The sequence below is a fragment of the Mesoplodon mirus genome, assembly GCF_964341445.2.
Source record: "Mesoplodon mirus genome assembly, chromosome: 19".
Lineage (NCBI taxonomy): Eukaryota > Metazoa > Chordata > Mammalia > Artiodactyla > Ziphiidae > Mesoplodon > Mesoplodon mirus.
Window position 1 is genome coordinate 2,543,246 of NC_138995.1, and position 26,699 is coordinate 2,569,944.

The 26,699-nt window shown below is 51.9% G+C and overlaps 1 long non-coding RNA gene across 1 annotated transcript in view; it reads left to right on the forward strand.

The window, feature by feature from the left end:
- The window catches only part of LOC309795382, a 154,752-nt gene that overhangs the window by 4,934 nt on the left and 123,119 nt on the right, over positions 1–26,699 (forward strand). Inside the window, exons 5-6 of the long non-coding RNA XR_014292246.1 lie at positions 3,551–3,716; positions 4,859–5,014. This is a non-coding gene — a long non-coding RNA (uncharacterized lncRNA). The remainder of the gene's footprint in view (positions 1–3,550; positions 3,717–4,858; positions 5,015–26,699) is intronic.

The following is a 26,699-nucleotide window of genomic DNA, read 5'->3' on the forward strand; positions in this document are numbered from 1 at the left end:
TCCACTTTCCTGCACTTTTGATTAGAGTATTTTATTCTTGCTCTTCTGTCGCTGAAGCTATGGCATTGTACATCTTAAATATACTTTGTAAGCTTTCTAGTTTGGATTGCCGAAACAGAAACCTTCCCCTTCTTAGGGAGGTTCCCCTGCTGTCCAGTAGATGGCGATGTTACTTCTAGAGTGACCCACGGGTGGGGGTGGGGAAGATAGATACTGAGATTTACCCCCTTCACCTCTCTGGAGTGCATCCAGTGATCTCTAAAAGCAAGAAGAAAAACTTTTTTGAGGCCTGGCCAAGCCATCCAAGAGTATTAAAGTATTTAAGGCGACTGTTAACTACCAAGTGTCTCACCGTCCTGAAATAGTCTGAGACATCACCCAGCTAGAGTTCAACGAAATACTTTCTGGAAATGTTCAAAATAAAAACGGAAGACGCTTAGCAGCTATTTCAGTATTTTATCTGTTGCCTGCCTATGTTTTATCAAGTAAACGATATGATTCTCCGTTTGTAACATTCACGAAGAATATACGTGTTACAGTATTGCATGGAATCTTATATGCGTACAAATGGCCAATTAAAATCAGGAGTGTACAGATAATGATACCAGAGTCTCATCTTCTCAAAAAAGTATTTTCCTTTTGAAAGTGATGAATGTGTGTGGGCCTCCCACCCTGGGCATTGTATTTCATTATATCAGCGCCTGCTAAATGGTATCGCCAGCTTTTTAAAGCTTTTAAACCTCCATCTCCCAGGAGTGAAGCTCCTCCTCTCCAACTGGGAAAAGTTTCTACTTTATTTCAAAAACAAACAAACGTTTTTCTATCCCCACCTCTTGCTAGAGAGAGTCTCAATAACCATGAGCATGTCGTTCAACATATTTAATGTTAAAATGATTTTAAAACATTTTTGGATAATTTCAGTGTTTTGATTCTTCTTGGGACAACACGATTCCTTAACTTGTTTTATGGAATATTTGCTGTATCTTTTCTTTAACTTAAAAAGAAATAGGGTGCATGTTGACAATTATTTTAAACAAACTGGAATTCAACAACAGCAACAAAAAGATCTATTTCTTTTCCTAAAAATAATGTTATCATTTGTCCTTGGCAGGGAGATAGGCAGGAATTCATTTCACTCCAATTGTGAAATACTATTTAAAGACATAGAAATATGTCTTTAAATGCAGCAGAGAGCAATAACGCCATCATACTGGTAGTAATTAATCATGCATTGCTCTCTAAAAATTTAATTGAATGACATGCCAGCTTTTATACCTGTATGTATTTACAAACTGAGCAAGTCGCCGACTACTCATACCTCGAATCTACACATTGATAAAACGATTGTGCAAAAACAAGCTGTTTAAATAGACTGTGTTCTGCTTTAAAGATGTTTTACCCTTTGGGGAGAAAGTCATCTAAGTACTGAGTGGCAGTGACCAGCGAACAATAGTAAGAATGAAAATAAAGCTTCCTGAAACTTAGTTTTAATTTTCTTGAGCAAGATACTAACCCATAAAAAATAAACGTTGTTTATGGAGCCACGTGTGTATCAAGTGAACCTCTGTAAAATGATATGGAGAAACTATGAATTTGTATGTCTCAAGTACTTTGGTTCGCCTGCAGAACAGAGGGAGCTATTTGATACATAGAAACCGAAAAATAAAATTAGTGATTCTGGAGAAAGGTCCAATTCAGATCTGTGCAGACCCAGGGAGGCGACTGTATTATAATTCACACACAAAGAGCTGTGTCACTTAGCACCTTGGCTTAAGGGATAATTTAATTACACCACCTATTAACGCTGACTTACGTTTCTGCTCCGGCCAGTCTTCTTACGATCTTGTTTATTCCCAGAAATCACATTTGTGACAGCTCTAATAGGCCATTCAACAGCGAACATTTTCTTGTTTGGTTGAAAATATTTCATGTCTCAGACACCCAACAAGGAAAAGCACTTTCAGACTTCGTGTAAATTAATAAATTTGTTTGGAGTGAGACTTTTTAGAAAATGAATTCAACAGCCTATTTGACCAATTTCAGCCTAAAATATTATGTTTCAGTTTGCCAACCAGGCTGATAGGACCTCAGCTGATGCAGAGACTATTGCCTCTTCTGGGCTTTCTTTTTTCTTTTTTTCTGGCAGAAAGTGGCCCTGGTACCATGTTTGCACGTGGGATTAGAGAAACAGCATGGAGGCCTGGTTGCCTACAAGCATGTCGGGCTGCACACATCCCTGGCTTGGAGTGATGGTGTGCTGTTGCAGATTTTGAGTCCTGTATTTGTAAACTTTCCACTTTTTGTTTTTTGAGAAATTCACGTTTGATCTCTGCCAGCAAAGGTGGGGGGGGTGGATATGTACTTCCCTCTTCACAGCTGAATGCAATCAAAATGCTTATTTTATGTTGTGTTTTAGTTAAAAGGTAAAGGAGAAGAGAAAAAGACACTCAAAAACCCAGAAGATACAGTTAGCATGGAGTCATCAACCCCACAGTGCCGGGAATAAAGCCCTCGGGACACAATGCATTTTATCCCACCTCCGCACCCCCCGGCAAATTCTCTTGGAGGGAGAGGGGGGCATCGTGGGGATTCCATTTAAGGGTCAGCTAACGTGTTTAAGCTGTGTGACAGGAGAAAGAAGGCCGAAATCCTTTGTGCAAACAAGTGCCAGAAGCTCAAATCCCTGCCTGTCTTCTCAGAAACAAACTTGCCCAGCATCTTCTGTGCGGTTTGGAGAAGTGAGGTTTGAGGCCACCTTTCAGTGGCCTTGTGTCGCCGCCTCTGCATCGGAGGTGTCTGGGCCCCAAACATTCCAGGCTGCTCTCCCAGGTCTTACCCCAGGCTGCAGTGGAGGCTGGTTTGGTGAGGAGCCGGGACACACTCCCATCTGGGAGGGCTGTGAGCAATCCACAGAGCAGGCCGCCTCGCGGGCACCCAGTCCCACAGGGCCCGGGCGAGGGCTCGGAGAGTGCCGTGCTGCTGTTCCATCGCGCACACTCTCTTGGAACTCTAATCTTGGACACTCAGTCACATGACGAACGCCTAGTTTTGATGATTTGTGCGTTGTGTCTCTCCACCGGAATCTAAGTGTCATGAATGTTGCGTACTTACAACAAGGTTGATATTTATCCAGAGTGTGAACGTGCCAAGGGTCGCACGGGATCACTGGATGGTGCCTCCCAACACGTTGACGGAGTTGGGAATGTCATTGTCCCCACTTGACGATTGAGGCACCTGAGTGGGATTCCCAGGAGGCACAGCTCGTGTGCAGGGCTGGGAGGGCTGGGAGGGCTGGGGTCTGAATCCAGGTGGGGGATCACAGGCCCCACGTTCTTCAACAGGGCCTTGTAGGCTCTTCGAATTCAGTCCTGTTGAGTGATGGAGGGCGAGCCTGAGAGGCAGGGGTGATGCCTGAGCAGAGGGTTTCGGCAGGTTTGGGTTCAAATAGGGCTCTGCCTCCATTCACTGGGGACCCGTGGTGAAGTTTTTAAATTTCCTGAGCCTAGGTTTCCTCCGACTTAAAATGGAGCTGGTGATCTTTCTTTTTCAGGTCGTGAGGATTTGAGATTGTGAATGAGAAGGCTGGGCCCCTAGCGTATGCGGGATGGACGATTGGGTCGTGGCCATTTGTGGGCCAGTTCCTGGAGCCCAGGAACAAACGGGCAGAGGGGCCACCTGGCATCACATCTCAGCCACCTACGAGAGGGGTGACCCCGGTGAGTCTCTTGAGTTGGTGGTGTTGATTTTCTCTCCCGTTGCAGTTCCTGCCTCAGAGGCTGGAAGGAGGAGGGAAAGCCCAGCTGCAGTAAATACTAAACGAATGTCCTCTGGGCGTCTCCCTGTAGGCGTTCCGTTCCCTGCTGTTGCTGCCTCGGGAAGTGTGGCCCCCAGACCAGCAACCTGGGCATCACTGGGCGCCTGTTAGGCATGCAGAGTCTCAGGCCCCACCCAGCTCTCCTGGGTCAGAACCAGGGCTTTGCATGTGTGCACTGGCTTGGAGCACACGGGAGACAGAGGCCACTTGTCCCGAGGGAGGCTTCCTCTCTGTGCCCTCAGCCCCATCCCTCAACCCTCCCTGGCTGGCTCTGTGCTGCAGGGGCTGAGAGGCTGCATTTCACAGGCTCCCCTGGCTTCTGGCTGGGTCTGGCTGGTGAGAGGCGCTGGTGAGAGCCGGGAGGGGGGGCTGGAAGAGGGAGAAGCTGGGCACTCTCCCCTCCCCCTCTCCCCTCCCCCTCTCCCCTCCCCTCCCCCTCCCCGTCCTCCCCCACCAGCTCCCATCTCAGCAGCTCAGCAGCGGTGCTGCTACAGGGGCAGGCTCTGTCAGCCCTGGCCCCTCTCTGTCCCTCTGGCCCCAGGGTGCCGGCAGCTTCCTGCCGGTGCATACCTCCCAGGCTCCACGGTTGGCTTCTCCGTTTTCCATCATCAGAGCAACCAGTTCCACGTACTGAATTCTCTGTTTTAAATACTCAGCGAAGTTTCTGTTTTTCTTGGTTGGATCTAGTGATCCACCCAGGCTCACACCTCAAGGGGAAGGGGTCTTGGAGTCAGACGGTTTGGACAAGGGCTCCAGCTGTCCTGCTGCCTTGTGCTGGACCCTGGACAAGTCACTCTTCGTTTGCCCAGGGGAGGACCCGGGCTCAGAGAGGCCCCCTTGCCTCCCCACCCAGCATCTCTTCTGGCCCTGGCCTGGGCCTTCCTCACCTGCGACAGGTGGAATGCATAAGTGGCCTCAGGGCCTCAGCCCTCCCTGGGTCCAAGCCCTTTGCTGAGGGCTTTGTAGCACCTTCTACTAAGAGGCGGGTAGATTTCCTTGTCCCTGGAGTCTGGGTTTCACTGTGTAACTTCCTTTGGCCAATAGGATGTTAGCAGACGCCACTCAAGCAGAAGCTTGGAGGAGCTCTTACCCGTGTCCACTAGTCCTCGTGCGCCTCTGCTGTCTGTGTGAGCAGGGCCTGAGCTGCTTGGCTGAGGAAGGGTGGGAGACGCCCGTTCATCCCAGCAGAACTACAGATATGTAAGTAGCCCAGCCAGCGTCAGCAGCGACGCCTACCTGAACAGTTACGACACAGGGTATAAATGCTTCCCTCACGTGCCACAGGTTTTGTGCTTTCGTTACGTAGCAGGATGTGCTGAGAGCTGAGTGATGATCATCGCCGGGTGACAAACAGCCCTTTTCACGTTGCCCAAGGGCAAGGACCGCGGTATAAAATGGCATTCGAGGAGCCAGGAGCCTGGATTGAGATCCCAGCTCTGCCCCTTCTTGTTGGGTGTACTGGGGAAAGTCAGTTTGCTTCTCTGGGCCTCAGGTTTGTCCTCTATAGAATGGGATAATAGTAGGGCCTACCTCCTGGGGTTTGTAGGGACTGAGATGGTGTAGGTAAAGTACCTGGAACATAGTTGGTGCTGGACAGACACTATCATTATTATAAGCAGAGTTGATGATAATACCGTGTTATAAAAACCAACAACCACCACAATCTAGCCTCGGCCTGCCTCACTCTGCTCCGTGACACACCCACAACCCGCCATTCTTCAAAGGCCTTTGCACCTGCTGTTCCTTCTCCCCAAGTGCGGTTCCCTCTCCTCCAACTAGTGACTCACCTCCTTGCCTCAAGGCTTCAGTGCAGTGGGGAACTGAAGGGAATTCTGAGTATTTCACTTCTCCCTTCTGTCCTTTTAGGCTGTCCTTCCTTTAAGTCTTGGTCGCCTGGGGTTAGCCATCTCTCCTGTTGCAGCACCAGGGCCAATGCGATGAGACACTCTCCTCCCTTCCCCAAGGGTAGGAGGTGTAAGGACATGCTGTGTGGGAGAGAAAACACAGACGTGGCAAAATGAGGCCTTGCTGTACCTCCCAGCCCTCTATAGCCACCGCTGTGAAACGACAGCATCTCCCACTAGGTCAGCGCCAGTCATTCCATGGGCAGCAAGTGTCTGTGGAGCCTGACTCCGTGCCTAGCACTTGGGCGGCTCTGGGTTTACAGCCGTGAACAACAAGCAAGGTCATTTCTATCTCGGCCCACAGTCCACGGGGAGGCTGGACTGTGCTGGGCGGCTGCAGGCTTTGGGGGAGCGTTAGATGGGACACTGGGCATGTAGGGGGTTTCGGGGAAGCCCTAAGATGGGCCTCTGAATGGAGATGTGAAGGCTCAGCCTGTGGGGAGCTGGGGCAGCTGTATTCCAGGCACTGGCCTGGGTTAGGGGCCAGCAAGGGGAGCGTGGGGACCTCCCAGTGGGCCGGAACGGGGAGAATGGACGAGGGGGGACGTGCTCAGAGACCACAGCCTTGGCCTTATCACCGAGATGGGGGCAGTCCCGGGACCAGGCAGGCACGGTCTGGGCATCCCCACTGCACAGACGGAGACGCCGAGGCCCTCTGCCTCAGTGCTGTCTCCATCCGTCACCACTTCAGGAGGAGACAGCAGCTCCGGGGCGCCGCAGCCTGCTTGTCACGTTACACCTCAGGGAACCTGAAGGTGCTTCCACTAAGGAAAGCATAAATAAACAAGCCCCAGTAAATACAGTACTTATATTAGTGAACAGAGGCGTCTGCCTTTCAGTGCCTAAAGAAGACAGAGAACACTGTGATTGGACGCTATTGATGTCAATCATCTCTGCTAGGCAAGAGGGAGGTGGGGCGCCCAGGCCTGGGTGGGAGTTATTTCCAGGGAGATGGCCGGTCTGACGTCTTCTGTGTTTACTCCTCAAAGATGAGGTCAGGGTTGCAGCTCCTAGTATTCAGGTGCACGTGGGTCAGCTACAGATAACAGGGGTGTAGTCCTAGGCAGGGAAGGTGGGGGTGGGCAGACCGGGCAGGGAGCCTGGTTCTCTCCATCTTTTGGGCTCTGGGCCTGTGGGCTCAGGTCCTGAGGTGAATGCCACATCTTTGGGACTCATGGCATTCTAGGAAGGATAAAGGGCCAGGGAGATGCTGCACTGTCTTGTCCCTCTGGAAGGGCCCCTCTGGGCAGTTCACCTCCATTGCCTTGGCTGGGACCATGTCACCTGACCACTCTCACTGCAAAGGAGTCTGGGAAACTGCATATTTTTAGTCGGGTCCATTGCCAAACCAAACAAAACCCGAATCCTGTCAACAGGGAGGAATGGGGTGGGGAACAGATGTGGTTGGGTGACCAGCAGAGGGCCAAGGCGGTGTGGGTCACATCTGACGATTACGTGATGTTCTCTTGATTCAAAGCAGAAAGAGACACTTTTCTTTACAGAAACCCTCCTGATGGGATGTTTATCTCTTCACATTCTGGATATCTCACTCATGGCCTCTTTAAAAATAAAATGAATTAATGTGTTCCTACCAGTCGGGAAAATAAAGGATCGGTGTTTTGGGCCAAAACTTCCTTTAAAAGCAGGAGGCTTCTTTTACGACTGTCATTTCACAGAGAAGGAAATCAAGGCACAGAGAGGTTGGGGGTTTGCCCAGAGTCACAAGGTGTCAGAACCAGAGAGGGGTTCAAGTGGCAAAACTCTCCCCTCGCGCCAGGATCCCAGCCCGTGCCCAGAGGCTGCTGTGGCAGGCTGCGGGAAGGTCTCTCCAGGTGGGCACAGGTGACCTGTGGGCGAGCCCGGGAGGAGGGCGGGGGGCCTGGCCTTTGTGGTCACAGTCCTGGGAGGCCCTGCGTGGTGGGCCTTGGGGTGCCCATGGCTTCCCTTCTCTGGCCCCACACCTCTCTTGGGCTCCCAGTCAGTCTGGGATTTTCCACGAATCGGTTCTCTGAGCTCAGAGCCTGGCCCTGGGAGGGGACCCTCTCTGCTTTTGGCTGAAAGCCCGCTTGACCTCGCTGCACTCTGGGGGGCCAGAGAAGGCTGTGCTGCGGCCAGCAGGGCTGTGGGGTCACAGATGAGACCCCAGAATGTGCCGTCGGGCCGCCTGCGTTCGCACCTGTCTCCAAATGTCTCAGAATGGTGGGCAAGACACTAGGGCCCCCTGAGGTTGTGGCTTCCTCGTCCTGAGTGTGGGCAGCACAAGGCCCCTCACAGGGCTCTCGTGAGCGACAGAGAGGAAGGTGGGTGCACGGTGCTGGCCTTGGAAAGAACACGGGACCTGGGCCTACCCCAGCCGCTCACATTCAGTATGGCCGTGGGTGCCGTGGGGAGGCGTCTCAGGAAGAGCGGGAAGATGGGCTGCTCTCCTGCTGTCATGGAATCCTGCTCAGCCTCGGATTCCTGGCCTGGAGTGTGGGAACGCTCCCCAGACTTACCCCGTGGGCTGCTGGGAGTGCTGGAGAGAAGGGCATTTCAATAGTTAACGTTTGCTGAGCACTGATCACCTGCCGGGCCCCTGCTAGACCTTTCGCTGGACTATCTCTTTCATCCGTAACCTGGTCAGACCACACCGGGAGCAGCGGGAGTCAAATGGCTGCCCACTCCGGCGCCGAGCGATCCTCGAGGCAGGTCCCCGACAAACGTCCCTTCCCAGCGCACAGTCTCCTTGTGCGTCGTGTGTAAGCAAAGGCATCTTCCCGCAACCCACTCCTAGAAACCCAGTTGTAAAGTGAGCAATCAGATAGGTTGGGAAAATTCAGCTCAGAAATGGATTACAGTAAAGCTGTGTTTCTGAAAAAGGGCTGTTTGTCAGAGAGGTCATATCAGTGATAAACAGCCTGCCATAAAAGTAAGACACAAGGAACCCAGTCCTGAGTGGCCATTAAATTGGAGAAGTCGCACCCAGTCCTATCAGGTGGGCAACTACAAACACATCTATTATCCCAGGGACCCTGTCATTGTAGTGGCCACAATGGCCAGAGAAGGTAACCCTTCTGTTTATTGCAATTAACTTTTTTGTCATAGGTCCACTTTGGTTCAATAAACATTTACTTAACAATCTGTTTCCCTTTTTAGAACGTTGAGGGCTTTAGGACATTATATGAAGAGAAAGTTTTATGAAGAGAATTGCTCAAGGGACTCTGATCTCACTATACCTTCCTTTCTCCAGAAAGGTCCCAGGGCCGCCCAAAGTTCATCGTCAGACCTTGGGGGTACTGTCCTAGGGTTCAATTTACATTTTTAGCTGGTGATGCTTTTTCTCTCTCACAAAAGGAATTTTGAAATGAAAGCTTCTCCAGCTGACACAGATGGCAGTTAGAAACGTGTTAAGCTTCAAGTCACAAATAGTCCATCTTGAAGTGGCTTAAACCAGCATGGGGTCATTCTTCTCACACGACAAGGATGTCTGGAGAAAGGCAGCTGCTGGCCTCTGTTTGCTCGACAAGGGCAAGCCAGCATCTCATATGGCTTGTGTCAGTGCCCTGGAGGTGCTGTGACAAATGACCACAAACTTGGCCGCTTAAAACAACGCAAATGTATTCTCTCACAGTTCTGGAAGTCAGAAGTCCGACACGGGTCTCACGGAGCTAAAGGCAAGGTGTCACAGGGCTGTGTTCCTCCAGGAACTCAAGGGGAGAACCCACTTCCTGGCCTTTTCCTGCATCTTCCAAGCCAGCAATGCTGCATCTCTGCCCTTCTTTCTTCATCACAGCTCTTCTCTGATCCCCTCTTCTACCTCCATCTTCCACCTTTAAGGACCCTGTGATTACACTGGGCTCACCTGGGGAATCCAGGATGATCTCCCCATTTCAAGGTCAGCTGATTAGCAACCTCAATTCCCCTTTGCCATATTACTTAACATTTTGACAGGTTCTGGGGACTAGGATGTGGGCATTTCTGGGAGGTGGGTGTCATTCTGTCTGCCACATTTCCATTACCTGTCCTGTCGTGGTCTCGAGATGGCTGCTGCATCTCCAGACATCACGTCTGTATTCAAGGGGGGAGGGGAGGAGCAGGTTTCCAGGACTGTACCAGCTGGGTCTCTGCCCCTTTTTATCAGGAAAGCAAAAGCTTTCCCAGAAGTGTCCTGGACTCTTTTTGACATCTAATGGGTCAGAACCGTGTCACTGGCTGCGTCTAGCTGCAAGAGAGGCTGGTAAGGTACACAGTCGGGAGAAGGTGGGCATCAAAGACTCTGGGAAGCACACTTGCAGTGTCTGCCACAGCCCCCTTTCCACGCTCCTGAGTTTATTTCAGCAGATCTTCCCAGGGAGGGCACCAAGAGGGAGGAAGTGGTGGCTTTCAGGGCATGGATTTAAAGCTTTCCAGTGGGATGTGGTTGACAGGAACTCTGGGAGCTCTAAAAAGAGACTTAAAATCTCCCCCTCTGGAATTGTGGGGGAGGCTCTGGGCTTTGGAGTTGGCTTTCCTGGGTTCCAGAACCTCCTTGACTTGGGAACAAGAAGGGATGTGCACCACACGGGGCTCCTGGCAATGCTCAGAGCTCGAGTGCCCCAGGGGCATGTGCGGGCAGGTCTGAGTGGCAGGTCCTCTCTGGCATCAATGAGGCAGAGGGAGGTGTGTCTCGCCCTCTCTCCGTGCCCTGGGCTTCCGTTTCACGGGGGGGTCAGCTCTGTCCTGAACAAAGCACTCACTGCACTTTGAACAGAGTGGTCCCACTAGGGTCCTGAGGGCATCACCACCACCTCCATTCTGCCTGGAGAGCTGGGACAGGTTCTGGGTTCCTAGCTGGTCTCCATGACGGACTCCTTATCGTTGAATTCCCCCCAAAATACACTGGCTCTGCACCAACTCATTCAGCCCACCTGGAGTGAAGGAAACAGACCTCATGGGTAGCATGGGTCCCTCTAGAGGTCGGAGCCTGACCCCCACATGCCCCAAGCAGCATGGTGCCACCTCCTGCCCATTCTGGACACCACGTGCTCAAAGCGACCCAGGAAATAAAATCTGAGTCAATTCGACTTTCGCTTTCGAACTCTCCATTGACTGGTTGCCGTGCTGGCATCCTTTGGGGACACAGAGAGAGACGGGTGAGGTCCCTGCCCTTGAGAGGGAAAGGAATTCCCAGAGAGAGAGAGAGAGAGGTCCCAAGGGCTGGGTCCCTGCACTGTGCAGACACAGTACACCCCTGATCACCACTGGGTGATGCTGCGCAGATGACTTGACCTCTCAGAATGTCAGTGGCCTCGACTGTTGGGGTTGCTAATAACAGCACCACCCTCCCAGGGCATCGTATGGAAAGTGAGCTGTAAGTACTAGCTTTCATTCTTGCGGTTATTATCATTTTTGATGTGTGCAAACAAATGCTCAGCATTTGGATTAAACTGAGCCTAAAGGCATGACCCACGGATAAGAATAGAATTGGAGTCTCCTGGAGCCGCCACTTGTGTTGTTGGCTGGTGCTGATCAGGCTCTCAGAACAGTGGTGAGCTCCAAGATGGGTGGGCACAGCCTCTGGCTCCACCACGTCACCTCCTCCACGTCCACATCGGCCTCCGCGCTGAGACAAGGGGCTCGTGCCAAAGCCCAGCTCCTGGGACTGGGACTGGATGAGGGCTGGACCTGGTGATACAGGAAAGTGCTGAGGGCACAGTGGGTCCTCCAGAAACACACTATGGATCACAGCAAAACCCCGAGGAGGGACGGAGGTAGTTCCCACCTGCAGCCCCATTTTGCAGGTGGGGAAACTGAGGAGCAGAGAGGCAGGGCCACTTGTCCAGGGCCCCACAACCAGCGAGACGTAGGGTGGGCTTGAAGGTCAATCTGAGGAGTGACTTCAGGGATGAGCGAAGGGTGAAGGGTGAGAGGTGTAGGGTGTGGAGTGCGGGGTGCAGAGCTTCGTGCAGTGTTGGCCTCGGGCATCTTTCTCACGTTCCTCCAAGCTCCCTGCCAGCTCTTTTGTCCCCAGGGGGAGGCTGGGCAGTGAGAACCTGGGAATTCTCTTATCTCTGCCGAGCAGGATGCGTCCTGTATTGTGTCCCCCCCTCGAGGTTCCCAAGCACCGTGATGAGCTTGCAGATTTTGGCGGGTGATTGCTCTGGGGGGGGGGGCTGTGCTTTGTTTGCCAGGCTCTCTCGCGAGGCTGGCTCCGTGTCCCTGGCCTTTTCAGCTCCTCTGCAGGCCCTCCCCTGCAGAGCTCTGTGAAATGGCAGGGGTGAGTTCCTGCCTGGGGCCATTTCCGCCCATTCTTTCTGTAGGGGCAGTGGGTGGGTTCCCTGCTGGGAGGCTGGGGGGTCGCAGTGCCCCGCATGGCCCTCGGGGGCGCTGTGCAGGCGGGTGAGGGCAGGGGAGGCCTGCCTGCCTGGCCCGGGCTAAGTTTCCGTCCTCCCCCCTCTCCATCAGTACCAGCATCTGAAAGATGCTCTTATCAAGCCATGGAATGTGCATGGAAACAGGTAATTAATCTAGTTGTATGATGGAGAGTGGGCAGCAATGGTTGTCTGAAAATGCAGATTCTCAGGCCCCGGTTTCAGAGTCAGACTCACGAGAAGTGGGCTGGGACCCAGGATTCATAGTTTACACCAGACCCCCGGGTAATTCTTCTGACCTGGAACATTTGGGAAAAGGCTGGCCTGGCAGCTTGGGCAGGCTCTGGGGTCAGACAGGCTGAGAGTCATCTTCACTGCTACCCCTCCTGGTCATTCTGAATCTTGGAGCCTCTCAGAACCTCAGTCTCCTCCTCTGCTGACTGGGGATGATCTTATCTCTCTTACGGGGTAGTTGGGAGACATCCTAGGATGCCCTGCACACAGCAAGCACAGACAGTGTGTTCAGGAAAGGATTAATTCTTATTGCCCATAATGGTATTCAGTTATATAACCTTCCTGGCAAAGTTTCTGATAATCGTAAACTCAGGGCAGACCACACTGAACTCACAGGGCTGGAGTCAAAAGCAGAGACTGTGAGTGTTTTGAGCACCTTCTTAGGCCTCATTTTAGGAACCAGTGCTCTTTGCATTGGAAATTTCCAAATGTTGACAGTAATACAAGGGACTCAAGTCCTTGCTGTCCCCTGGGGCACAGGAGCCCTGAACCAGGAAACACGGAGTGACCCTGGGATTCTCTGAGCTGAGGCGTCAGGGCCAGAGGGGGATTGACCCTCCTTAGGACACATCAAGTTAACGAAGAGACCAGGAAAATGCTCGTGTTTTCCACGAGGAAACTTTACAACAATGAGGGTGAAATCCTGCAAGACCCGTCAGAGGCACTCCTGTCAGATGAGGTGGGGTGGGGGGCAACGAGCCCCTCCTGGAAACGTGGGCAGTGGCAGAGGTAGCGCCCTCGTTCCAGTGCTCCCTCCCCGCCGCGTCCCTCCTGTGCCCGGTTCCCTCCTGCGGGAGGTGCGGTAGTACATCCTTAGGTCACCGGTCCTCGAAGGGGTAAGCGCAGTCAGATGTTGAAGCGCTCAGGCGGCGCCAGAATTAGTGACAGTGTTGGTGGTGGTGGTCTCTCTTTTCCGCAGATGGGAACGCTGGAGGGGCCAGGAGGGATTCCTCCCTTGCACAAGGGCCTGGTGATGAGTGGTGGGTCTGGGATTTGAATTCGGGCCTCTGAGAGCTCTGCACTGCCGGTCCAGTTTGTGGAAAGACAGGCATGGAGACAGCGGAAGAGGCCGGAGCAGGCAGCCTGATTGTCTGGCAGAATCAGTGGGTTCTTGGGTGACGAGGGGCTTGGACAGGTTCACTCCCTGTCTGTTCGAGTCCTACGGTCTTTTCTGAAAGTCAGCATGACGGGGAACGCAGTGGGGTCCTCAGAGTTTTGGGTCCTTGTCTTTTATGAACTTTCTGCTTTGTTGTTGGGAATCTCCCAGTACTTTCTCATCCCAGGGTTTCTGTTGACCCAAAGCAGGAAGCTGCAGGCACAGAACTGGTTTCACGTTTATTGGCTTATGTTTTTCCAAAGCAGGGGTGCAATAAAATGTGAAATATGGTGGCTGACCAAATGGTCTCATGCTGTCTTCCTGAGACTTTTTTTTTTCTTGGAAAGGAACAGACATACTCACACGCACATACACATGTTCAGTCACATGCACACACTTGGACACATAACACACACCACACGCACTCTTATCACACACACACCCACTCACATACACACCTGTGCATACCAGCACACATGCACACATGTGCATACACACGTGCAGACACACCCTGGATGGTGAGGTGGGTCCACCATTGATCTCCTGTTCGTGAACGCTTGGCTGGGCTGCAGCGGTTCTAGGACAGATCACCAAGTATCTAATACTGGTGGCTTCTGAGTCCTAGCATTTTTGCCAGGAACCACCCCTCCCCCCGCCCCAGCTCACTCTGGAATAAATTTGTGACCTGCCAGGTGATGTCACCACTGGAACGAACCAGTTGCATAATTTAAGGCCCGGTTCCTCAAGATTTTCTATCACAGAATCTTGAACAGAGTAGGCTCCCCTTCCCAAGAGTGTGGACCGAGAGCAAAACGTGCCCAGGCATGACCTCTTGGGCATCTCCTCACATTAAGCCACATCATCTTTGCATTCCGTGTTATTTGAAGAGGTATTGTGTCCCTCCCATTATTTTAGCAAAAATGATGATTTTTCCATGCATCATGTTTGTCTTGGGTCTTCTCATGGTCTCTTTGTTTGAAAAGCCAAATTGACCTTAAGGTGGTAACCTGAAATGCAATCCCCTCTTCCTAAATGTCAGTCATTCACATCTTACTAAGAATGGTGACACAATCTTAAGAGTAGGTTTTCAATGACAACTTGAGATAGGACCATTAAAACCCAGGATGCCTTTGAGGGGAGTACTGATGCCCTATAAAGAGTCAAATATAACGAGGGAGTCGGAACAAACACATTTTGCATTTCCCTGTTGGGTCTCAGCCTCCCCTCGTTCTCTGTCTGAGGTCTGCGAGAAACAAACCTGGCAAAGATCAGGGACAAGATTCTCCCACAGAAACTTCTCGCCCCGGCCAAGAGCTCAAGTGTCTGGCCCCTCTCCCATCGCCCTCTGTGCCAGCCCATCACAGAGAAGCCTTCTGATTTGCTCTTTTCTTTGTATCTACCCATTTTCTCCGGTTTGGCAGGGCCCTGAGAATATCAGCATGTGGGCTCTTCTTGGACTGTTTGGCATTTTCCAAACCTTTGCACAAACTCTTCAACTTTGTTTAAAATATATAACGTGTTGTCATACAGGTGTAACAGTAAAATTTTAACTATTATTTGTTTATCCAAATGGGATCATAGTTGTATGCACTCATGATGTCTGCTTCCTTACCTGGGTTCAAATCCCATTCCTGCCACTCCCTAGCTGTGTGACCTTGGGCAGGTTACTTACCCTCTCTGTAGTTTTCTCTTCTACAAAGGGAGGCTAAAAACAGCATCCAGGTCATCTGAGGGTTAGTTTAGTCACTATGTGTGAAGTCCTGGCATTGGTGCCTGGTGTAGGCATGTTAGCTCTGTCACTCTCTGAGGTGTGTGCCCCATGCTGGGAAAGAATAATTTGACTTTTCAGAATGGCCAGTGGAATGTGATTCTTTTCAGCGCAAGATCACTGAAAGCTTCACTGTGGAGTTACTCCGGCTCGAGGATATTCAAAGGGAATGAATTGGTGGAGGTCACGTGCAGCTTTGTGGCAGCAGGTGATTCCCATGTTCGGGTTCCCACCTGTTGGTGCCTATGGGCTGGCAGTATTAGAAGCAGTTCCTCCCTGGTGGGCTGCCTGGGGCTTTAGAGGAAACGGTCAGGCTTGAGCCTCTGGTTTGCCAGAATTCAGCTCTTGGAACAGCTTGCCTGGGAGCTGCCTGGCCCCCCAAATGTGCTCTTGGGTCTCGGGTCTCTGATCTCCCCAGGCAGGCCTCCGTTTGTGGTGGAACGCATGCCATTTGTCAGTGGCATGGGGTGACTCTCTGGGCACCCCTTGAAGAGGGCTTGCAGAGTTCAAGGCTGGTCGCCTGGGCGCTCATTATCTGATCTAATTGTGGGCTCGGGCTTCACAACCGGGGGCTGCGCAGGTGGGGCACAAGCTGCCAAGGTCACGCCTAGAAGCTTATTAAAGCGCTGGTGCGAACGGCGAGACCATCTGGATGCCATTTGACAGCCTCAGTGTAATTACACCATTTGGTGCAGGAATTAGTGAGAGCTGTGGCTTTGACTGTGGCAGGGACCACTGCTGTGGGAGTGGGGTGCTTTGGGGCCATCCCGTCCTGCCATCTCGTGGTCCTCAGGCCTACTATAGCTTCTCGGTTTTCCGTGAGCTCTTGGGGTGGACGGCGGAGTTGGCAGTAACGGTGGGCAGCCTTCTCCCCTTCCCCGGCCCTGCAGCCTCCGTAACCAGGAACACCTGCCTTCTCAGCGCTCTGTGTCCAGGGAGGGGAGTGGGGGCAGCTTCCAGTGCATTCCACCCAAGCAATATGGAAGTGTTTAAGCAGGGTTTGCACCAGGCAGGGTAGCTGAGATCTGAACCTTTAAATTATAGCCATTCCCGGACTGAGGAAAAGTAAATAAACAGTTCACAGCTGCAGCCAACTCAGCACAGGACCGGCTATCTCTTCTGATTGCCGGACAAGTAATTAAGTGGGAAATGTGAGCCCTCAACGTCAGGGTGAGATGATAAAGGTCTGGGGGCAGTAAATCCCCCCAACTCCAGAGACCTTCGGATTAACCCTCGAAGGGCTGGCAGGGGTGAAACCCAGATCGGGAACCTAGGCTCAGAGATTGTCAAACGCTCACTAGCTAAGTGAAAACCACCCACCTCGCTGTGTCCTGCTTTAGGGGACATAAGTGTGAGATTCTGGATTCTCAGCCATATGCCCAAGGAAGCACCTCAAAACAGGTTCTGTCTGCATTTACTGATTGTTCTGAGCTGAACTGAATCCTGCACAAAGTTCACGTATTGGAGCCCTAGACCCCAGGACTTCAGAATGTGACTGTATTTGGAGACTGGGCCTCTACAGAGGTAATAAGTTAAAATAAGCTCTAATCCACTATGACTGGTGTGCTCATAGGAAGAGGGGATTAGGACACGAACACACAGAGGGAGACCACATGAGGACACAGGGAGAAGACGGCCGCCTATACGCCAGAGAGAGAGGCCTCAGGAGAAACCAACCTTGCCGACTCCTTGATCGCAGACTTCCAGCCTCCAAACTGTGAGAAAATAAATCTTTTTGGTAAGCCCCCAGTCTGTGGTACTTTATTATGGCTGCCCAAGCAGACTCGTACACTGATCTTTGCCTGGGTGCTGAGAGCTGGTGTGCTTTGTGATAAGAGCCGACAGTCTGTGCAGGCCCCTGTGAGGTGTGTGCATGTGAGGCTTCGTGTACTCACCAAGGCAATGGCATTCCCATTCCACAGATGTGGAGGCTGAGGCCTAAGAGGCTAAGCAAATAGCCCACAGTCGCATAGGATGTGTGGAGAGAGCTTCCTTCCGAGAGTTGAGGTTCTCAAACCTGGCCGTGCAGTGGGATCACCTGGGAAGTCTTAAAAAGTACTGGTTCCTGGGCCCCACCCCAAACCAAGCAGAGTAGAACCTGGGTAGCAGTTTACAAGTTGCCTCAGGTGACTTTCAAGTACAGCCAGGGTTCAGAACCACTGCTTTATGCCTAATTCCTCTTGTTGGAATTCTTTTTAAAAGTGTGCTGGCTTAGGGCTTCCCTGGTGGCGCAGTGGTTGAGAGTCCGCCTGCTGATGCAGGGGACACGGGTTCGTGTCCTGGTCTGGGAGGATCCCACGTGCCGCGGAGCGGATAGGCCCGTGAGCCATGACCACTAGGCCTGTGCGTCCGGAACCTGTGCTCCGCAATGGGAGAGGCCACATCAGTGAGAGGCCCGCGTACCGCAAAAAAAAAAAAATGTGCTGGCTTAGCAGCAGCTAGTGACCTATGTGTCACCTCCCACATTTCCAACGTGGTCCTCACATCATGGTCAATTAGCTTGTACCAGCGTAGGCTCTGGAGCCCAAATGCCTGGGTTTGAATCTAGGCTCCACCATTAAGTTGCTGTGTTACTTCAGGCAAGTCACTTGACTTCTCTGGGTCTCAGTTTTCTCATCTGTAAGATACAAATAAGAGTACCCACCTCTAAGGTTGCTATTAATAGAGTTAATGTTTGTAAAGTCCTTAGAACGATGCCTAGCACATGGAGAGTGCTAGAAAAACGTTTGTTAGAAATAAATTAACTTTCTCCTATCTTTACCCCTGGGTAGTACAATGTTGAGGGGTGGGGGTAGGGGTGGGACACAGAAGTCAAGTCTGAGCTCTGTATTTCCCCCAGGGCACAGAGGGGACCTCGGGAAATGTTATCGGGAGGGGACGGGGCGTTCATCACCGCCGCCCTCACCAGGCACACGTGGTCCCATGAGAGGTATGGTGACAGCCGACTCCTGTTCTCGTGTAAACCATGACACCCAGGGTCCAGAAGTCTTAGAGGGACGCACATACGGAAATCTGTGATGTTGCTGAAACGTAGTTTTCTCCGTCAAGAATGAGGTGCGCTGCAGACAGCAAGGTGCCAGGTTGGCACTGACCCAGCGTAAGAGCTGCAGGGGTTGTGGGCGATCCTTGTGTCTCCTTGTTTTCTGTGTGTTCCCCGTTCTTCTCCAGCGCTGGATGTGTATCCATTTTGTAACAAGACAGAGTAGTAGTTGTTTTAAAGAGCAGTGTAAAAACTGGCTGAGTTACTCCAGGCAGATTCTTCCCTGGGGCATGGTTTCGCATTTCCGGGACATCCTCGTGGCCAGCAGGGCTGGATGCCCCTCTCTGGCAGAGCACGTGCCTGCCTGTTTGCTGGTCTGTGGCCCTGAGTTGGGGGGTGGGGCGGGTGTGTGTCACTCTGGGAGCCATTGCAGGGGGCCAGGCCACACGGCCACACTCCAGGGGCAGTGGTTTTGTGGAAGCATGGATCTGGATCTGGACTTCTGGGGGTACCTGCTGCCGAAGGAGTTAGGGTCAGGGTGGGAGGAGCTCCCAGAAGAGGCTTGGGGACAAGGACAGGAGCGGGTCTGGGCCCTTCCCCACCAGGCACGCGCTCCTCAGCAGGGGTGTCTGGGCAGAAAGGGCACTGCCTGAGCCCCTGCTGTGTGGTGCCAGGCCCCTGGGGTTCCTCCCAGCCTGCCACTTAGCTGGGAATTTTCTGTGCCTTGGTGTTCTCAGCTGTAAAATGGGGGTGATAACCTGAGCTAATTTAAGGGCTACTGGGAGGATCGAACAAATCAAAGGGAACTTGGAACGAGGCTCTCCTTAGGATCGTAACTGTGTTTCTTGTAACAACTCTGAGCGGCATCCGTTTGCAGGAGAGGACCCAGAGCTCAGGAAGGCTCGTTGATTTATTCAGTCCTTCAGCCAACAGTTATAGCCCTGGACTGGGCACTAGTGCCTAACGAGAAGCAAACCAAGATTCCCGCCCTTGGGAAGTTCTCCACCTCCTGAAGGAAGCAGCCATCAGTCAAATGATCACCCAGAGGGGTAATTGCAGAATACGGAAGGTGCTGGGGCAGCAAGACCAGGATGAGGAGAGCACAGGGCAGGAGCCTGACGGGGACCAGTGATGTCTGAGTGGGATCTGGGGGAGGAGTTCACTAGACAAAAGGAGAGGAACAGTGTTCTGGGCAGAGGGAACAGCCTATGCAAAGAGCTCATCCTGTCCAGAGAATTAAAAGGAGGTGGTGGTAGGGCAGCTGGGGTGCAGAGAGGGAGGCGGCCACTGCTGATTCCCCCACCATCGACCCTCCCATCCCCCATAGTAATAGAAGAGCCTGTCACAACTGTGTGAAAGCATGTGACGAGCCCTGGCCAATGTGATTCAAGAAGGGCCACATGCAATCTCTGGCGTGTGTCCCTACCAGGAGGGGCCATCTCCTCGTCCCCCTCTGTGTCCTCCCAGTGGCTCGATGCAGATGCTGTGATGCATCATCACAGCCCACATGGATGAACCCCATGCTTTAACGGCAGAGAGGAAACCCTGCTGGTTTCAGAGAGCAGAACTCAGACCTCTGTGGGAGAAAAACAAATTCTGCAAACAGCTCATCTCGGACACTGGTATTCCGGCTTCTGTTTAGTGCAGCCGAGGCCAGCTTGTAACACAGTGCAGGCTTTCATGGAGGGGCAGCAGGCAGCAGCCAGGGTCCCACTGTCCCCGCTCTCTGGCGTGATTTTGGGAATTACTCCTGGCCACTCAGCCTGTCTTCCTGCTCCCAAGTACTGCAGATAACGTCAGCCATGCAACATCCTCTTGAGTTGCTTTTTTACTTAATTCAGCCCAGGGAGCTTCAGTTATGTGGGAAGAATACTCCTGTCTGGTGCAGGCCTCCAGGTCGGGATGCAAACTTTGCTATTTCTCCTAAGAGCCTCGGGAGGCCGACAAGAGGTTGGAGGACTGACCCACGGGCAGTAAACGGCAGGGCTGGGGCTTGGAGGCAAGTGCGCGGCCCGTATCCTCTCAGAGTTCCCGTCCGTGCTGTGGAGCGGTGTGGGTCTGAGGAGGGGCTCAGGGCCAACCTGCAGACACTCCACTCACTTCCGCTGTCTTACTGACCGTCTGGCCAGCAGCTGTGGGGGTTGGGGGGAATTTGCACCTGTGAGAGCAGGAGGCTGGCATCCTGCACGCAGATGCCAGGAGCTCTCCATCATCCCTCCCCGAATACTGGCTTATCTCAGATAAATCCCTTGTGCCAGTTTCAGTCGGCATTTCTGTCACTTGCCACTGTGGTATCTGAATTGGAATGCTGGTGCCCGATGTTCATCGTCTGCACGTTTCCTCAGCTGGAGGCTGTTATGATTTTCTCGGAGCTTTCGCTTCTCTGGACTGGCCTTCCTGAGCTCCTTTGGCCCTTGCTTGTGGCCCCATCTGCTTCTGCATGAGACCTGTTTTCTTGGGGCCCTTGGTTATGTTTCTGACGTTTCCCCGGGAATGGACACGGTGGAATCAGGTTGCTTCTCATTCTGAAGGAGGGACTTAGGCCATAGCCGTGGTCCCAGAGGCTGGGTGCTCCCTGTTTCCTTACTCTTTTGAGGCCAACCCCTTCCAGTGGCAGAGGCTCCTGGGTACAGTGGCATGGGGCCATGGGACGTGACCTCACTGAGCAGACCTTCAGGGAGGATGAGTGGAAGGGAGGTCAAACGAGAGGGGGCCCCAGAGAATGCCCCCCACCCTTGCAGAGCTGTGGGTCTCTTACCACCACCCATTTACCTTGGCCTCCTGCCCACCAGTGCCTCCACCGGGGCCTTACTTAGAATGTCTCTTCCGGGACAATAACCCGATTCCTCCCAGCAACACTGAGCTGGTCTGAGACCCCCTCCCAGGCCCTCCTGGGCCCTGCTCCCCACTCAGGGGAAAAAGATGTGGGGAGAGGAACACGGGTTCTGGGTTTAAAGAATCTGCATTTGGTCCTCAGGTCTGCTTCTTACTAGCCGTGTGGGTCTAGGACGTTGCTTACTACCCATGCATCCCATTTTCCATGTTTGCAGAATTAGTCCCCAAACCTGGGGTTGTTTTGAGGATTCCCTGGGATTTCGGCTGAAAGGAGATCAGTGGGTGAGAAGGGTCAGTGATGGGGCTGCTGGAACCCGGGAGGGTGAGGTGTGGGCAGTGCTGGCTGCATAATGTGGGGGTCCCAGTGCAAGATGAAAATGGGGTCCCTGGTCAAAAATAATGAGGAATTTCAAGTCAGCTACAGCAGAGCACTGAACCGAGGGTGGGACCTTCTGGACATGGGCCCCGTGGTACACTTGCTGGAGTCCCTGGAGGGCCCAGGAAGTGGCAGGAAGCTGCAGACACTGAGAGGTCAGTGGCTGATGATAATGGATTGTTTGCCCACTGCCGGGGCCTTTGTGTCTCAGTCCAGGATCCTGACCACAGCAGCATCCAGAGACGTTTCTCTTTAACTGTGGAGATCCACCCCGTGCCTGTGAGCCTCTCGGTGGGGGAAGGGGCACAGCTTTTGGACGGTCCCCCATTGAATCCAGTCCAAGGACTGGCCCAAGGGTCACAGCCCCTTGTAACCGGAAGAAGCTGACTTCTGGTTCTGGGTTCCAGAGCGGGCGGCCCCGCCCAGCACGGTGACATCATGCCAGGGAGTCCCTTGACGTCACCGTGATGGCAGCCTTTGTGGGGTGGGGGTGAGGCTGTAAAGCCATCAGGATGGATGTCACTCCTTGGCCCCGTTTCTCCCATCCCCAACATCTCTCCTGAGCAGGCCTGGGCCTCCAGGACCCGGGGCCCCACAGTGAGCGTGCTTGTGCCGCGGGCAAGCTGGGCACCACGGACACAGCTGCACCTTGCCGTTCAGTGCCAATGGTGCTTCCAGGTTAAGTCTTGTTCGGGTAATAAACGGGATGAAAAAACAGCATTTCACTGTATTTTTTCCTGGGGTGTCATGACAGATTGAGGGCCTATGGCTCGAGGCAAGCTGGCTGATTCCAGCTCCCGTGACCCCGAGGCAGGGGAGCAAATGGGCATGTTGCAGACTTCCCCTGCCTTGGCCGGGCCTGACTCCAGGCCCCCTGGCCTCCATCTCTCTGACCATCCTGCTAGTGGCGCTTGTGGGAATGTTGAGCCTGGTAGAGCCCAGGCCCGTTGCTCTTGCCCCGAGAGCTTGTTGGGCCTCATGGGTCCCCGGGGAGCACGTCTCCTGAATGGGCAGGCTGCCTAGCCCCTGGCTGGCTGAGCTGCGTGGGGAAGAGCTGGCCTGCATCTCCCAGGACAGGAAAGAGCCCTGAGGGTGGGTGTCTTGGTGCCTGGCACCTCCCTGGTCCACCAGAAAAATGGCTGCTGCTTCTATGCCATCTGAGTGGCAATGAAACAAAATGGTCATTATACCCACATCCACTATCCACATTCTCACTGTTCAAACTCAGAAACTAATTGATTCAGGTAACAGGGGGCACTTGTAACTATAATAAATATGACAGTAGTGCTCACTCCTGGAGGCCTCATTCTGTATATAATATATAACGTGCACATTTTCTGAGCAAGTTTTCCTAGCAGCTCCATGTAATAATAGTACTAGAAAACACACCATGCTTACTATGTGCCTGTTCCAATAACCTACTGTAGAGTGAGTCTTTAAATCCTAACAACAACCCTATGAAGTAGGTACTTCAATCATCCCTATTTTGCAAATGAGGAAGTGAGGTTCAGAGGGGTTGAGTGACTTGCCTAAGGTCACACAGCTGGTTAGTGTCCAGAGCTAGAGTTTTACCCGGTCAGTATCCCTCAGAGTTCATGCTTTTAACCACTAACGTTTACCACATCCAGGGCATTCAAGCAATATTTGGGGCAAGAACATGCTGTGGATTTTATTACTAGAGGCTGGTGCTCCAACAGGAAAGGAGCGGATTCTCCAGGCGGTTTCCTGGGACCACCAGATGAGATGGTAAAACCACAGAGCCCTACCTCTAGGTTTAAGAGAAAGCAAGTAAATCAATCAATAAAAAATAATGCTCTAGTATTACCATTAGATGACATTTATGGATTTATATTCTACTATTTAATGTATCTGATGCTTATCCAGCACTGCTCTGTGTTGGGTGCTGCGCTAAGTGCTTTATGGTGCCTGTTTCACGGGAGGTGAGCTCACCTGTGCAACACTGGTCAGTAGATGCCTTTGGTGGGTTCAGGAGTCAAACCCAGGAGGTCTCTGAGCCCCCAGTGCAGAGGGACTGCCAGCCTGGAGACGGGCTCCCTTGTGAGCAGGAAGAGGGCCACCTGCCGCCTGTGTGGTGTGATTCGTCGGCTTGGGTGGGAGGGTGCCTGGCAGACCCCTGCCCAGAAGGCTCTTCCCCAGTGCCAGCCAGACCTTTCTCCTCAATGGAGAGGTGAGATGTAGACCCTCCCCACCTGTCACAGAGGCAGAGAGAGCCCATCTAGTCTGTTCTTTCACACCTTAGCAGAGACCGCCCCTGCTCTTCTTCCTGGGCACACCGCAGCCTCCACAGCCCAGCCTCCCTTGGGATTGGCTGTGGCCATTGGCTGACTTGCGGCCACAAGTGATGCGCTGAAGAGGCGCCAAGACGCAGAGGAGAGCAGATCCAGGATGGAAGCGCCCTGGGGCCCAGTGACTGGGGAGAAGAGCTCGCCTCTGGCCCCACTGGGCTGGGATGTGAGCAAGGAAGTGGGTTCGTTGAGTTAAGACTTGGAGCTGGTACAGCGCTTAGCTTGTCCTGGGGAGGACACTGCCCACAACCTGGGCCAACACAGGGAGGATCTCAAGACCCTTCCCAGCTGGAGAGTCTGTAGTTCAGGTTTGTGGATGCTCAGCTGAACATCAAGAAGAGGGAGGAGGTGTTACCCTCTAGCCACGTCTCAACCCTCCCTCCCGTAGCTTGTTCTCTGACTTCAGGGGCCTCCTCTTAGTCCCCTGGCCAGACGGACTGCTCTCTCCTGCCTGTCTTGGCATAAGCTGTTCCATCTGCTTGGCACACCCTTCTGCCACACCCACCCCACCTCTAGTGCTCATCCTTTGGATACCCTCTGAACGCCCCTTCCTCAGAGAAGACTCTCCTGACCCGCAGGATGGGGTCTGGTCACCTGTTTTATGTCCCACTATACTGGGCACACTTTGCTTTCATAGCACTGGACATATTTGTGATTTGTAAGCTCCCGGAAGGCAAGGACCATGGCTGCCCTACTGATGAATCACTTGCCTGATAACATGTGGGTACTTTATATTTGTTCATTCGTTAATAAATCAATGAATAGGCCTAAGAACATCCCCCAGTTTGTGCCTGGGGTAGAGCCTGTGGTGTTCTTGTGTCTATAGCTCCTTTAATTATTGTATATAATAATATATAATAATTATATTAATATAATTTAAGTTATTTATGTAATATAATAGTTTAATTATATCCCACTGAACTCTGTCCTGGAGCAGTGCGGTCGCACAAGGAATCGCTGCTGTATCAGTTATCTGTTGCTGTGTAACATATTAGCCCAAGACTTAGGAGTGCAGTGTCCAAGGCCATACAACAGATCCCAGCACCAGAATCTGTTATTGTCATTTCTATACCCAACAATGTGGGCACTTCTCTAAATATAAAACTAAGAGGAATATCACATTTTCTGAAACCCCCAAAACACATGTCTATTTTCACTCACGTCAGAGTGTTTCTCTAATCAGCATGCATCTTGTCACTGATGGTTACATATATTCTGGGGTCTCTTTTCTCCCTTAAAAACCCTTAGTAATTTGATGGTGGATCCCAACCCATGTGGCCTTAGGTTGCAAGGAGTACAGTACTCATGAGAACTGCTGCTCACCGATAGCTCTCTCTGTTGTTGCTGTTTCACTATCCGTGATCTCACTTTACCCTCACAAACACCTGGGGAAGGTGCACAGGTGAGGAAGGTGTGTTTCCATGTTACAGATGAAGAAGCATAGAATCAGAGAGGGTAAGCAGCTTGCCCAAACTCACACAGCTACTAAGTGCTTGGATTGAAACTCAGCTCTAACTGTAGGCTGAGTGCTTGAAGATTAGCTATGGAGAATTTTTCATAACACATAGCTATAAGATATTAGGTGCCTTTCATAAGCTCTCTGCTAACAAGCCTTATTTGCTGTGTCGGTCTGATTGAACTGCACAACAAAGTACCACAGCCTGGGTGGCTTAAACAACAGACATTTATTTTCTCAGGATTTTGGAGACTGGGAAAACTGAGATTGAGTGTCAGCAGGGTTGGTTCCTCCTGAGGCCTCTCTCCTTGGTGTGTAATGGTCACCTTCTCACTGTGTTCTCACATGGTCTTCCCTTTGTGTGTGGCTGTGCCCTAATCTCCTCTTCTTAGAAGGACACCAGTCCTGTTGGTTTAGGGCCCCACCCTAGTGACCTCATTTTAACTCCATTACCTCTCTAAAGACCCTCTCTCCAAACACGATGACATTTGGTGGTGCTGGGGATTAGGACTTCAGCACATGAATTTTGGGAGCACACAGTCATCTGCTTCCTCTTTATTCCCCCTCACCACGGGGACCTGCCATGAATCTACGTATCCTCTCTTTTAACAACAAGGAGATGTCTGTCTTGGAAACAATCAAATCATTTGAAATGAAACCATTTCTCTCCCTCCAAACAAATTGAACCATTCTATTTGGTTGTGTGGATACGTGTTAAATCCGTCTCAAGAGTTGGTTGAAGAACCACTTAGATAGTGTTCTTGTGTCCACTGCCTGTTAGACCAGAAGTGTCTGAAAATATATATGTAGCATTTCCCCTGTGAAGACTGTGTTAATATGTCTCCTTCTGGCTCATGCAAACACACACACACACACACACACATGCACCAGTATTTCCCAAAATGTGTGTGGAGCACATCCTATGAGAGGAATTGATGCATATCTCATGGAGGGAAAAGGTGTTTTTTTTTTTAAGTCAAATATGCTTGTGAAATATTATGGTACACAAAGTGGAATGGATTTCCTTGATGCTGGATTTCTTGGAGTCTCTAGTGTGATGATGTGATTTGTGAATCTCTAAGATGGCCTTAGAGCAGGGATCAGCAAACTTTATCTCTAAAGTACCAGCTAGTAAATATTTTAGGCTTTGTGGGTGACGTGGTCTCTGCTGCAACTATTCAACTCTGCTGTCGTCACCTGAAAACACCATGATATGGTTGATATGTAAATGAATGGGCATGGCCCTGTTCCAATAAAAATTTATTTACAAGAACAAGTGGCGGGCCAGACTTGGCCCTTGGGCTGTAGCTTGCTGACCCCTGTCTTAGAGTGTGGAATATTTTCCAAATGTATTGGATCATGGAGTTCTTTTTCAAGGAGTGTTCATGTTCCACAGACCACACTCTTCCTTTGGCCAGCCCTGGACCCTCAGCCAGCTGACACCTTCCCACTGCTCCATGTCCATCCTGTGTGCATTCATGTCCTGATACTGTTTTATGAGGCTCATCTGTGGACTGGGCCAAATCATCGAGACTTCTGTT